Here is a 14,845-nt window from a genome sequence, read left to right on the forward strand (position 1 = left end):
AGGTACTCTTCTTCATATCATGTTCTTTCATGCCTGGCCAATAAAATAACCAGTGGCAAGCCAATGAGTACTTTGAATGTACTCACAAGCAACCCATGTTTTGGTTCAAGATACAACAATGCATGATATAGGTAAAAAAATTTGCGGAAAGCTAGTTTTTGAGTGCAATGACATGTTCAACAACTCGTAAGACATGCATCAGGAGAATTCAAGTAACCAAGAGGACAGGTTACAGATATCAACACAAAGGGAGTGGGCTCCAACATAACTCATCCATGTCAAGTCCTTTGACTTGACCCAAGTAGTTCTTCCCACACACTGGTTTGTAAACAAGTGGACGTAGCCCAAGAGCGGTTACCCAACTGTCCTTGACCGTGGTGTGACACCCCAAAATTTTGGCCTCATTTTATTAAATTAAATTTTTTGCCAGGAACTAAAACTTTTATTTTCTGGGCTCCCTTTTTATTTTTGAACCTTTTCCTCCCTTGATTTATGGAGTTTTTCCCCAAAGTGAAAACTTTTCAAATATGTTATTGGACTTGTTTAACCTCTCAAGAAAAACTTTTCTTTTATCAGTATAACTATTTACCTAATTAATTTGCTTGATCTTTATTTTCTTGAAAAATGGTTTTTCAAGGTTATATGGCCATATTTGAACTACAACCATTTGATAAATTCACTTAAAATTTCAACCAAAATTTGGAGTTGTCAGGTGAAGTTTTTAAACCACTTTTATGCAAAAATATTTTCTGTCCATTAAATATTTGGAGCTCTACATCACCTTTTCAAATCTGGTCCAGTAGGCATATTTGCACTACAACCTATTTAAATATTTCTTAAAAGCCCTCACCAAAATTATGGGATGTTGGTAGTAGCATATGATTCAACATTATGCAAAAACCTAGTGCTGTTCTTTGAAAATTTTGAGTGAATCAACCTCTTTTCCATTCTGGTCCAGCCTTGTGATTTCTACTGCAACCCTATTTATTTTTGCTCCAGTAACCTTGTGCCTTCTCCTACTTGTAGACAGCCCTACCAAACCCCTAAGTCCAGGAGCATGCACCCATTGGAATGTTTTTGGTTCATGAAATAATGCCATTTATCTCCTGTCCAGAATTGTAGTTTTGCAAAACATGCACTAACAAGTTTGTGCTTTTCACAAACTAACCTCATCACCCTCTTATTCATCTAAAGAGACCACCATCTGGAGTTTTTGGCCACTCCAAGACCTGCCTAAGTGCCCTTAGCATTTTGTCAAACACCTTATGGGCATAATCAGTTTTGACAAGGGTTTGTGTTTGCTCTATGAACTTGATCCCCTGACCAAACCAGCCTGTCCAATGGTGTTTCCCTAGCCTATAGCCCCACCCTGCTAACCCTCTTGCGGTTTGGAACCCCCCTAGCATGCCATGGCATTTCGTCGAGCACGTTTCGTGCATGCTCTGGGCGCGAGCAAAGCACGCGTTTTGCACGTGCCGTGCCGACCCGACGCGTCGCGCCCCTGGCCTTGCCCGCTTTGCAGAGCCACGCCACTCGCTCTCCTCCTAACCACGTCATGCCAAGCAGGCCCTGGTGCCCTGCAGCACCGCCGTCAGAGCCGCTTGGCGGCATGCCCGCGGCCGCATCCGCCACCGCCATGGGCAGCACCGCCCAAACCACCACAGGGCGCCAGCTCGCCTCTTTCGACAGTGTAGTGGTCGTCGTTAGCCCCGGGAGCTAGCCAGCCACCGCCACGTCGCCCTGCAGCATAGAGAGGCGGTTCACCGCCGTTCTTATCCCTGGCCGCCGTAAACCTACTTGGACGTGCTATAAAGAGAAGTCCCCGAACTCCCCCGAGCACGTAGGCAACCTCAGGCCACCCCAATGGCGCTCCCCTAGCTCGCATTCGACCCAGGGAGGTTTTCTTCCCCGTCTCCGGCAACTCCTGCTGCCGCCACCGCCCCGGCCATTCCGGCACCTCTATTACCTCCCCCTCTCCACTCTCTCCACCAGGAGCCTTCTCTTCCTCCCGCGAACACTTCCCCCTGCTCGATTTTGATCGGGAGTCACCGCAGCCCCAAAAGCACTTTGCTCCCGAGGCCACCTCCGCCGAGAAGCTCGCCACCGGCCGCTCCCTCCGTCCCTTCCTGCCTGACGACCACCGGGAGGACCGCCCTTGAGTGGCGGATCCATCCCCGCCCTCGGGACGCCGCAAGGAGGCGCCAATCGCCGACGACGATCGCCGGAGTCCCGCCCCCTCTCGGGCAGAGGAAGGAGAGGGAAAGGTGACTGGTCAAACCTGACCAGTGGGGCCCCTGGACCCACTGTCAGCGACCCCGCGCCTGTCCATGTGGGATTAAGTGAAAGCGTATAATTCCCCAGTACGTTTTCTCTGCACCGAAAGTGTATTCGAGACTGAAGCGTTTTCTTTTTGTTTTATTTTTAAAAACAGATTTGACCAGAACTTTGACTATCTATAACTCTTTGAATATAACTCCAAATGAATTGATTCTTTTTCCTACATCTCTCAAATTCTGTCTAGTTTATTTTAAGATTTATTTGAAAATTTTCCAAACAACTTTTTTGTACTGTTTTTGAAATATGTGTTATTTTCATATTTTTGAAAATAGGATTTTTAAAGAGAAGAAAGCTTTCAAAAGATTTGGAGTGCACCCTGCCTTTCCACACCATGAAGGCAAGCATCTTGAACCCTGGCATAATATTTTTGATGTGTTGGTTGACAAGATTATAACACCACCTTATTTCGAAGAACTCGTTATTTTATGTGATGATGCGATCATTTGCATGAATGCATATTAGTGATTTCCTCGCTGTTGGAAATGAATATACTTGTGATGGTAAGCATCCTCATGTGCCTTGCATGCATGCCGGAAAGGAATCCGGGAAAGCCTCTGCCTTGTGTAGGAGTGAGCTTGTCGCCGGTCCCAGTCGGGACGGTTATGTCCGGTATGGCATAGTAAGGTATAATGGGTGGTGATTTTGTTGGTCGAAATATATTTGATATACATGTCATGTAGGGAATTTATAAGCCTCCTGAGTCGGCCATAGATCGAGTCTTGTTCCGGTAACCCCCGTACTTGTTTCTTACTGCCACTTGTCCCTACCATAGGTGGGGTATGGTTCAGTAAGTTGTTAACCCTTGTCTTGGCACACACCGTATAGAGAGGCCATGGTGGAAGATACCGGTTGTAGCCGGTAGGCATGCCACCTGGTCCGGGGGCATGGGTGTATCCGGTTGGGACCGAGAGGGGGGCACCCCTTAGAGCGCGCGATAGAAATTTGATCCCATGCTACGCGAGGTTGTAGCCTCCCCACTTAGAGTTTTGCTTAACAGGTGTCATGGGTGATTCCAGACACAAGTAAAAGCTGGTGTGTGCAAGTCAGGTGTGTTTTCAATTAAAAGACCGTAGACGGAATTAGTCCCGATGGACTAAAGGAATCCGTTACTCATGGGTAAAGAGTACACCCTCTACAGAGATATTAAACCTATTCGAATAGCCGTGTCCATGGTTAAGGATTATAGTCTGGGATGGGTCAAGTGTCGGTCTTAGTGTCGGTCTTCGGAGGAGAAACCACTAAACTCGAATATTGATGATGACAAGTGATATATGATGGTTATGATTGTTATCATTATGGACTAACCGGTTGTATTGTTTGAAATAAGGAATATCCCTGGGACGGTACCACCTCCTGGATATTCACTATGATTATAAGCCCTTTATGTGGCGTCGCTCAGACGCCCGACTGTGGCAGGTTCGTTATTTCATTTATTTTTACAAGCCCTTTAGGTGGCGTCTCTCAGACGCCCGACTATGGCAGGTTCGTTATTTCATTTATCTTTACAAGCCCTTTATGTGGTGTCGCTCAGACGCCCGACTGTGGCATGTGGTTACTTCATTTACCCATAAGCCCTTTATGCGGCGTCGCACAGACGCCCGACTGCGGCATGTTTGTTATTTCATTTTCTTATAAGCCCTTTATGTGGCGTCGCTCAGACGCCCGACTGTGTCATGCTTGTTAATTTATTTACTTTATAAGCCCCTTACGTGGTGTCGCTAAGACGCCCGACTGAGGCATGCTCACTTTTACTATCCTTTCGAGATGTCGCTTCAGACATCCGATCTGTGCATTTTATTTCTATTCTGTCATTGCATATTACGGTTCATATAAATAACCTGCTTGCATCAAGATTTTATTTATGACTAACGATGTGATCATAGAATATTTCAGTACATGTTGATCAATTATATTATACCTGTGTTCTTAATGTTTGCGAGTACATTCAAAGTACTCACTGGCTTGTCCCTGGCTATTGTCTTGGCCAGATTGCTTGCTTGGAGAGGAGCGTGGCGATGACAGCCTCGGGACCTAAGCAACGGTGATAGCAGCCTCGCGAAGATAGGAGTTAACCTGGTCAGCGGTTCCTGTGGGAAATGGAGTCCCATAGACCATGGTGATCCACAAACCGCTTCCGCCCTCAACCACTAGAAACCATTTGATGTACTCATAGGCCACAATGGTATTGTACTATATATTTTGCACTTTTGCTTGGAATTTCTGTAACAAGTTGGTGCCTCATCAGCTAACAGTAATCCTGGGGCTGGTGAGCACAACGGCCCTTTTCTGGAATTTAATGCCCGGAAAAACCGATCGTGACAGACTTGGTATCAGAGCCAGGCTGACCATTGGCTAATCCTATCTTAGCCAGGTCAATAAACTTAGGTAAACCAACCCACCAGACCTCAGCCAAACCCCAGTCAAGCTTCCCTTGCAAGATAGCCACACCTTGACCCGACACCTTTTGGCAGTCGGTGCACAACCTATCAACCTAACATGTCGCTCATGCGCGAGTGACCGAATCCTGAATAGTCTTTTCGCAAGCGTGCGAAGGAAGACTCCGTCCCCTTTTCTATAAAAGGGCACGCTAGCCTCAACCCAACCCAGCACAGCCTCTACCCAAACCGAGCTAAAATGCCAGGACCCATCGTCCACAATGAGACCACAGCAACCAACCTTGGAGGCTTTGTGACCATACTCGCAAACCTCACCCGTCGTGCCTATGCGTTAGAAGAGCCCCCAGAATATGTTGTGTACCAAGGACCCATGAGAAGTGAGAGCCGACAATTCTGGGCCACTGTACACATCTACGGTAGGGGTCTAGCGCCCGAGCGCCCCTAAAGGTTCACCGGAAGGACAACTTCCTTTGAGCCTCAAGCCATCCAACTAGCTACTCGAGAGGCTATAGTTCATCTCTGGCACTTGTCGCCCAGAGTTAACTATCGCTCATTCCACTACTACCCCGGACGTGAAGGGTATGGTAGGCCACCCCCAAGTTGCCAACGGAGATCACGAGACAGATCATGCATTGTTGCATCTAGTGCGCTATGTAGGTGCACTAGAGGAACTGGTCGATCAAATCACCATTGACCTAATCGCAGCTCGTGGAGAGCTGGTTCGTCGAGCCCCGGCGCGAGAAGATAACGAGCCCAACGCCGACAACCTAGTCGTGCTGTTTGGACAACCGATCGAGTCCCTGAGATCTGCCCCAACCATCGGCCAAGGTGCTTCGATGACCCCAGAAGTGCTTCGTCGCCTCTTGGGAGCACACTCCAGCGGGGTTGTGGCCAACAATCCCCGAGATGGTCATCATCGCTACCCCGAGCCTGCAGCCCCTCAACCCACTCCAGCTAATCCCGACAGTGAGACCAGAAGAGAAGCCTCGACATCCACAAGGCACGCCCGCTTGGATATGAACGAGGTAGACTAATTTACTCGATTAGTACCGAGCCTTAGTACGGCCACGCCCTGTATTTGTGTGTCGCCTTGATTGAATGATGTTTGCTTGAGCGCCTCGATTTTTTTACCATGCTGGTGTACGTCGGTGAACGGTTGCATTTTTCTTCGAGCGTACCAAAAACCAACCCCCGGCCACACAAAGTTTGTGCTATGAGTAAGCTTTTTGGTTCCAACTAACAGGGAAGATAATTTCAAAAAAAAACAACTCTTATCAAATCTCGAGGACGAGATTTTTCTTAAGGGGGGTAGTGTTGTGACACCCCAAAATTTTGGCCTCGTTTTATTAAATTAAAATTTTTGCCAGGAATTCAAACTTTTATTTTCTCGGCTCCCTTTTTATTTTTGAACCTTTTCCTCCCTTGATATATGGAGTTTTTCCCCGAAGTGAAAACTTTTCAAATATGTTATTGGACTTGTTTAACCTCTCAAGAAAAACTTTTCTTTTATCAGTATAACTAATTACCTAATTAATTTGCTTGATCTTTATTTTCTTGAAAAATGGTTTTTCAAGGTTATATGGCCATATTTGAACTACAACCATTTGATAAATTCACTTAAAATTTCAGCCAAAATTTGGAGTTGTCAAGTGAAGTTTTTAAACCACTTTTATGCAAAAATATTTTTTGTCCATTAAATATTTGGAGCTCTACATCACCTTTTCAAATCTGGTCCAGTAGGCATATTTGCACTACAACCTATCTAAATATTTCTTAAAAGCCCTCACCAAAATTATGGGATGTTGGTAGTAGCATATGATTCAACATTATGCAAAAACCTAGTGCTGTTCTTTGAAAATTTTGAGTGAATCAACCTCTTTTCCATTCTGGTCCAGCCTTGTGATTTCTACTGCAACCCTATTTATTTTTGCTCCAGTAACCTTGTGCCTTCTCCTACTTGTAGACAGCCCTATCAAACCCCTAAGTCCAGGAGCATACACCCATTGGAATTTTTTTGGTTCATGAAATAATGCCATTTATCTCCTGTCCAGAATTGTAGTTTTGCAAAACTTGCACTAACAAGTTTGTGCTTTTCACAAACTAACCTCATCACCCTATTATTCATCTAAAGAGACCACCATCTGGAGTTTTTGGCCACTCCAAGACCTGCCTAAGTGCCCTTAGCATTTTGTCAAACACCTTATGGGCATAATCAGTTTTGACATGGGTTTGTGTTTGCTCTATGAACTTGATCCCCTGACCAAACCAGCCTGTCCAATGGTGTTTCCCTAGCCTATAGCCCCACCCTGCTAAACCTCTTCCGGTTTGGAACCCCCCCAGCATGCCATGGCATTTCGTCGAGCACGTTTCGTGCATGATCTGGGCGCGAGCAAAGCACGCGTTTTGCACGTGCCGTGCTGAGCTGACGCGTCGCGCCCCTGGCCTTGCCCACTCTGCAGAGCCACGCCACTCGCTCTCCTCCTAACCACGTCACGCCAAGCAGGCCCTGGTGCCCTGCAGCACCGCCGTCAGAGCCGCTTGGCGGCATGCCCGCGGTCGCATCTGCCACCACCATGGGCAGCACCGCCCAAACCACCACAGCGCGCCAGCTCACCTCTTTCGACAGTGTATTGGTCGTCGTTAGCCCCTGGAGCTAGCCAGCCACCGCCACGTCGCCCTGCAGCACAAAGAGGCGGTTCACCGCCGTTCTTATCCCCGGCCGCCGCAAACCGACTTGGACGTGCTATAAAGAGAGGTCCCCAAACTCCCCCGAGCACGCAGGCAAACTCAGGCCACCCCAATGGCGCTCCCCTAGCTCGCATTCGACCCAGGGAGGTTTTCTTCCCCGTCTCCGGCAACTCCTGCCGCCGCCACCGCCCCGGCCATTTCGGCACCTCTAGTACCTCCCCCTCTCCACTCTCTCCACCAGGAGCCTTCTCTTCCTCCCGCGAACACTTCCCCCTGCTCGATTTTGATCGAGAGCCACCGCAGCCCCAAAAGCACTTTGCTCCCGAGGCGACCTCCGCCGAGAAGCTCGCCGCCGGCCGCTCCCTCCGTCCCCTCCTGCCTGACGACCACCGGGAGGACCGCCCTTGAGTGGCGGATCCATCCCCGCCCTCGGGACGCCGCAAGGAGGCGCCAATCGCCGACGACGATCGCCGGAGTCCCGCCCCCTCTCGGGCAGAGGAAGGAGAGGGAAAGGCGACTGGTCAAACCTGACCAGTGGGCCCCCTGGACCCACTGTCAGCGACCCCGCGCCTCTCCATGTGGGATTAAGTGAAAGCGTATAATTCCCCAGTACGTTTTCTCTGCACCGAAAGTGTATTCGAGACTGAAGCGTTTTCTTTTTGTTTTATTTTTAAAAACAGATTTGACCAGAACTTTGACTATCTATAACTCTTTGAATGTAACTCCAAATGAATTGATTCTTTTTCCTACATCTCTCAAATTCTGTCTAGTTTATTTTAAGATTTATTTGAAAATTTTCCAAAAAACTTTATTGTACTGTTTTTGAAATGTGTTATTTGCATATTTTTGAAAATAGGATTTTTGAAGAGAAGAAAGCTTTCAAAAGATTTGGATTGCACCCTGCCTTTCACACCATGAAGGCAAGCATCTTGAACCCTGGCATAATATTTTTGATGTGTTGGTTGACACGATGATAACACCACCTTATTTCGGAGAACTCGTTATTTTATGTGATGATGTGATGATTTGCATGAATGCATATTAGTAATTTCCTCGCTGTTGGAAATGAATATACTTGTGATGGTAAGCATCCTCATGTGCCTTGCATGCATGCCGGAAAGGAATCCGGGCAAGCCTCTGCCTTGGGTAGGAGTGAGCTTGTCGCCGGTCCCCATCGGGACGGTTATGTCCGGTATGGCATAGTAAGGTATAATGGGTGGTGATTTTGTTGGTCGAAATATATTTGATATACATGTCATGCAGGGAATTTATAAGCCTCCTGAGTCGGCCATAGATCGAGTCTTGTTCCGGTAACCCCCATACTTGTTTCGTACTGCCACTGGTCCCTACCGTAGGTGGGGTATGGTTCAGTAAGTTGTTAACCCTTGTCTTGGCCCACACCGTACAGAGAGGCCATGGTGGAAGATACCGGTTGTAGCCGGTAGGCATGCCACCTGGTCCGGGGGCATGGGTGTATCCGGTTGGGACTGAGACGGGGGCACCCCTTAGAGCGCGCGATAGAAATTTGATCCCATGCTACACGAGGTTGTAGCCTCCCCACTTAGAGTTTTGATTAACAGGTGTCATGGGTGATTCCAGACACAAGTAAAAGCTGGTGTGTCAAGTCAGGTGTGTTTTCAATTAAAAGACCGTAGACGGAATTAGTCCCGATGGACTAAAGGAATCCGTTACTCGTGGGTAAAGAGTACACCCTCTGCAGAGATATTAGACCTATTCGAATAGCCATGTCCATGGTTAAGGATTACAGTCTGGGATGGGTCAAGTGTCGGTCTTAGTGTCGGTCTTCGGAGGAGAAAGCACTAAACTCGAATATTGATGATGACATGTGATATATGATGGTTATGATTGTTATCATTATGGACTAACCGGTTGTATTGTTTGAAATAAGGAATATCCCTGGGACGGTACCACCTCCTGGATATTCACTATGATTATAAGCCCTTTATGTGGCGTCGCTCAGACGCCCGACTGTGGCTGGTTCGTTATTTCATTTATTTTTACAAGCCCTTTAGGTGGCGTCGCTCAGACGCCCGATTGTGGCAGGTTCGTTATTTCATTTATCTTTACAAGCCCTTTATGTGGTGTCGCTCAGACGCCCGACTGTGGCATGTGGTTACTTCATTTACCCATAAGCCCTTTATGCGGCGTCGCATAGACGCCCGACTGCGGCATGTTTGTAATTTCATTTTCTTATAAGCCCTTTATGTGGCGTCACTCAGACGCCCGACTATGGCATGCTTGTTATTTTATTTACTTTATAAGCCCCTTACGTGGTGTCGCTAAGACGCCCGACTGAGGCATGGTCACTTTTACTATCCTTTCGAGATGTCGCTTCAGACATCCGATCGGTGCATTTTATTTCTATTCTGTCATTGCATATTACGGTTGCATATAAATAACCTGCTTGCATCAAGATTTTATTTATGACTGGCGATGTGATCATAGAATATTTTAGTACATGTTGATCAATTATATTATACCTGTGTTCTTAATGTTTGTGAGTACATTCAAAGTACTCACTGGCTTGTCCCTGGCTATTGTCTTGGCCAGATTGCTTGCTTGGAGAGGAGCGTGGCGGTGACAGCCTCGGGACCTAAGCAACGGTGATAGCAGCCTCGCGAAGATAGGAGTTAACCTGGTCAGCTGTTCCTGTGGGAAATGGAGTCCCATAGACCGTGGTGATCCAAAAACCGCTTCCGCCCTCAACCACTAGAAACCATTTGATGTACTCATAGGCCACAATGGTCTTGTACTATATATTTTGCACTTTTTCTTGGAATTTCTGTAACAAGTTGGTGCCTCATCAGCTAACAGTAATCCTGGGGCTGGTGAGCACAACGGCCCTTTTCTGGAATTTAATGCCCGGAAAAACCGGTTGTGACACATGGACACGGCTATTCGAATAGTTTTACACTCTGCAGAGGTTGCACACTTTACCCACAAGATCCGGGGAACTTCCGTGTCATCCACGACCCGCGGTACCTCAAGTACCCGGGGTAAGCACCCGATCACTATCTTTCCCTAGACAACACTAACATGGAGTCCACTCGATTGGTAGTAACCCCCGTGCCCAACATTTCACAACTTAAAATTGTGGAGCCTCGCTCCCATATTCATCACATACCACTGGCATGGCGTACCAACGGTGTGTCCGGTGCCCCATAAAAATGTTCTTGGCCGCCCTACCTGGCACGACCCCGTCCCGAGAGAGAGCACCAACTCTCCCCCATCACTAGTAATGCGGGCTCCAAGCTAGTATCGGCCTAGGTAATCAATAATGCCCTTTCCCATATAAGGGTAGAGTGGTTGGGCATGTAAGGTTGGAATAACGGTCGCAACTTAAGCCAATCCGTTTTGAAAAAAAATAACACACACATTTGCCTCGGTACACCACTTCGTCATCAAGTGGTTACCCAACTCATCATCTCCCCGGGCATAAGTGGCACCCGATGGGGGTTTTCGAAAAGTCTTTTGAAAATACTTTGTCTCCGTCACCTTGCATATTCCCATCCCTTTTGCGTAGCACTACTTAGCATCCTATCTACTCCCACTGGCATAACCCTCATAAGGCGGTAGGGTCGTGCACAATGAAATTATCAATGAGGAAGTAACAGAGGCAACCCATCAAAGTGGTTACCATCTCATCATGATTCCGATGCAACACTAATAAAGTGCTATATGACATGCATAAAAAGGGTTTCATAAATATGGTCAAAGGGCTGCTTGCCTGTTTTAACAAAGTCTTCGAGGTCTTCAAATATCTCTGGTCCAACTCCAAGCATTTCGTCTACTTCGTCAACTATCGTCGAAAGCAACCATAATAAGCAACACAACAAGGCAGGAAATGAAAGTGCTCTAAAAATATTGATTTGACTTTTCTAGGACATCTCTGGTTATATGAAAATTAACCAGAGTGGTTTCATTGGAATTGGGTCAGTGGATATTTCTAAACATTTTGATATGATGGAATCAAGGGGTTTATGGATTTGCAAGAGGTGTACAGAAATATTATTTGGAAAAATGAGCAAGGATACCCATTTAACAAGGCATGATTTTAGAAGCATCTAGGAGTTGGTTTCACTGGATTTGGAGTTCAAATGATTTTCCTATGAATTTGCAAAGTTGACAAATATGAAGAAATGGCTCATCATTTTATGTGGGATAGAAAGTATTAATAAAAATGTTCATAAGCTAAGTTATGAACATAGAAGCATCTAAGAATTTGAATCTTGGCATTTGGATCAAATTTGAGCCCATTGTGATTTTCTAAAGTTTATGATAGAAATGGAAAAATGAGATTTGATAATTATCTGTGAAATAGATACTTGTGGAAAAATGTGCAAATAGCACCATGAGATAGGGCATGTTTTTAGAAACTACTAGAAATTTGAATCATCAAATTTGGAGGTAATATGAATATTTGGGAGATTTTACAAATTATCTGGGAAAAGAAAATAAGAAAAAGACTATACCCTTATTCTGCACACTGGGCGAGAGATAGGCATGGGCCGGCCCAGCTGCACGGCTGCGCGCGGGCGGTCGACGCAGGAGGCGTACTCGGGAGAAATACGCCTTCCCCGAGCGAAGGTGTCAGCGGCAGAGCTCGTGTCCACCTAACGAGGCGGGGCCCTCCTGTCAGGTTTGTCCTCCACCACCCGCGCGGGTGTGACAGGAGACAGAGGAGGCACTCGATGCCGGTCGACGGCGCTACAGGGCGTCTCCGGCGATGTTCTGCCCACCGGCGTGCTCAGGGGACCCAGTCGCGTCCAATCGTGGGTGGCACGGTCGCCTAGGGGCACCGGGTCGAGCAAGGCGTCGACCGCGGCGGACGAGGCTGACGGTGGTGATGCAGCTGGACGGAACAGCCACGGGGAGGAGGGGGAGAAGCACGGGAGGGGCTCGCGGTGACGGTGTAGGTGCTCTAGTGCGGTCTAGAGGGGAGGAGGAGGAGTGGTGGGTGCGACTTTAGGCGGAGGCCGACGGCAAGGCTCCGGCCATGGTGGCGGATGGAGAGCACGAGGAGGGGAGTGGGTTGGTCCAGGGGGTCTCTGCGAGGGAGAGAGAGCGAAGGAGATCCATAGGGGGCCTGGGGCGGCTTTATATAGCCGACCCGTGGCTCACCGTGGTCCAGTGCGCCGGCGAGGCTGTTGCTGTTGCTGCAGGTCATGGGGGCTCATGTGGGCGTGTCCGAGGCGTTAGTGGAGGAGGTCTACGACCAGGGGAAGGGAGAGAAGGAGCGGGGAAGTGCGAGGGCATCGCACGTGTGAGGCTGCCCATTGGAGCGCTCGGGCGGCCGGTGCATCGTGGGGCGCGCTAGGGAGGCCCGAGGTGGCCGGGGGTGCTTGGCAGGGGGCGGCTACAGTGCGGGAGCGCACTGTAGCGTGCTCCAGAGCGCCCAAATGGCATGCCATGGCATTTTATATGCCTTGTGGGCGCGGCCACTAATGTCTGGTAGCTCTAGGAGGGAGTAAAGAAAGGGGAGGAAGCATTGGATGCCATGGAGGGCTACTGGAATGAGGAGGGAGGTGAGAAAGGAGAAGAATGCTGCTGTCCAAAAGGGTAAATGGGGGGTGTTTCACCCCTCAATCATTGAATTGAGTCCAGGGAAGAGTTACTGGAGATAGGAGAAGACTAGGAGGAGATGTGGTAAAAAGTTGAGCTCAAGGAGAATACTGTAAGTGGTCAAAAAGGTGGTTTTGGAAATTTTGCAGAAGGTGCTTGTTGTAGGTTTGGGCAAGTAAATTAACACCACTGGACATGAGAATTAACAGGATCAAGTGTCACACATAATTGAGGTTGACCACCAAGTTTGAGTCCATTTTGAGAAAGTTGCCAATGCAACTTTTGTAAACCCTAGAAATCAGCAGAAATGGCTTTACCAAGATTTAGTCATGCAAATCTATTCTCCTTGATGCACCACTTGGTGTAGTGTCATCATTTGAGGATTTGAACATGTCCACAAAAATTCAGATCAAAAGGACACACTTGGCAATGTAGAGTTGTTCAAATTTGGTTCTGGACAAAAAGGGTTTTGGGGTACTTTGATCAAGATAACATTCTCTCCAACTTGTGCCATTTGGTCTAGATGAATTATTACACCATTTGAGCATGTGCACCAAGTTTGAGAGCATTTGGACATGTTTGACAGTGCAAAATTGTTCAAACTTGAAAAAGGACAGAAGTGGTTTTGAGAGGGTTTCATGGGGTTATACTATTCTCCATGACATGGTACTTGGCAAGATCATCAAAAATGTCATATGTGACATGTTAGAATTTTCTTGGATTTTTATGGAAATATTTCCTGTAGAAATATTTCAAATCCTTGAAATGAGCAGAAATGGTTTTGGGAGGTTTTGTCCAATATTTTGATCATGACCATGTGTTGAAACTCATATATATGGAAAATATATGTCCATTGAGTCTCCCTAATTTTTCTCAAAAAAAATTTGAACGCTTTAAAAAAAATTTAACCTATTAAAGACCATTTCTGGCCTTAAGAAAAAGCCTTTAAATCAAATAGGAAAATAACTTTTAAAATTATATTTTTGTGGTTTCTGGGTATCCTATATCTAATAGGAGTCAAACATATTTTTGAAAAGATTTTTACTGCCCTGAATTAAGTACTTGCAGTACAAATCTTAATTCAGGGGATTTTGGAAAACTAATTTTTGAAAATACTTTTTGGCCAAATTATTTTTGTAGTAAAATACTATATTGCTCTATACACATGGCATGATCATTGGTTCAAGAGTTTGGAGCAAGGAGATGAAGTATAGGAGTTGGAGGATTTATTTGATTTTTAGAGCACTTGCAAACAACAGACAAAATCCAAACAAGGCAAGGTCCAAAACACTCAAAAGTTTTTGTCAAACCACATTTTATCATGATTTATTAGCTTAAGTGTTGTGGCATGAAAATCAGGGTGTGACACATTTTTATTTGGAAAGTGATATTTAGTTAATTCTTTTTTCAGATGATTAATAGATAAATTCCTTGTGTCCAGAAATTTATTTTAGAATTTTTGGGGTTCCATAACTTGCGTTATCTACAGATTACTACATACTGTTCTGTTTTTGACAGATTCTATTTTTCGTGTGTTGTTTGCTTATTTTGATGAATCTATGGCTAGTAAAATAGTTTATAAAGCATAGAGATGTTGGAATACGGTAGGTTTAACACCAATATAAATAAAATATGAGTTCATTACAGTAACTTGAAGTGGTCTTTTGTTTTCTTTTGCTAACGGAGCCCACGAGATTTTCTACTTTAAGTTTTGTGTTCTGAAGTTTTCAAGTATTGGGTAAAAGATTTGATGGATTATGGAACAAGGAGTGGCAAGAGCCAAAGCTTGGGGATGCCCATGGCACCCCAAGATAATCTACGGACACCTAAAAGCCAAAGCT

Source organism: Triticum urartu, chromosome 3A, assembly GCF_056163025.1.
Source record: "Triticum urartu cultivar PI428250 chromosome 3A, HENAU_Tu73, whole genome shotgun sequence".
In the NCBI taxonomy this organism is placed as follows: domain Eukaryota; kingdom Viridiplantae; phylum Streptophyta; class Magnoliopsida; order Poales; family Poaceae; genus Triticum; species Triticum urartu.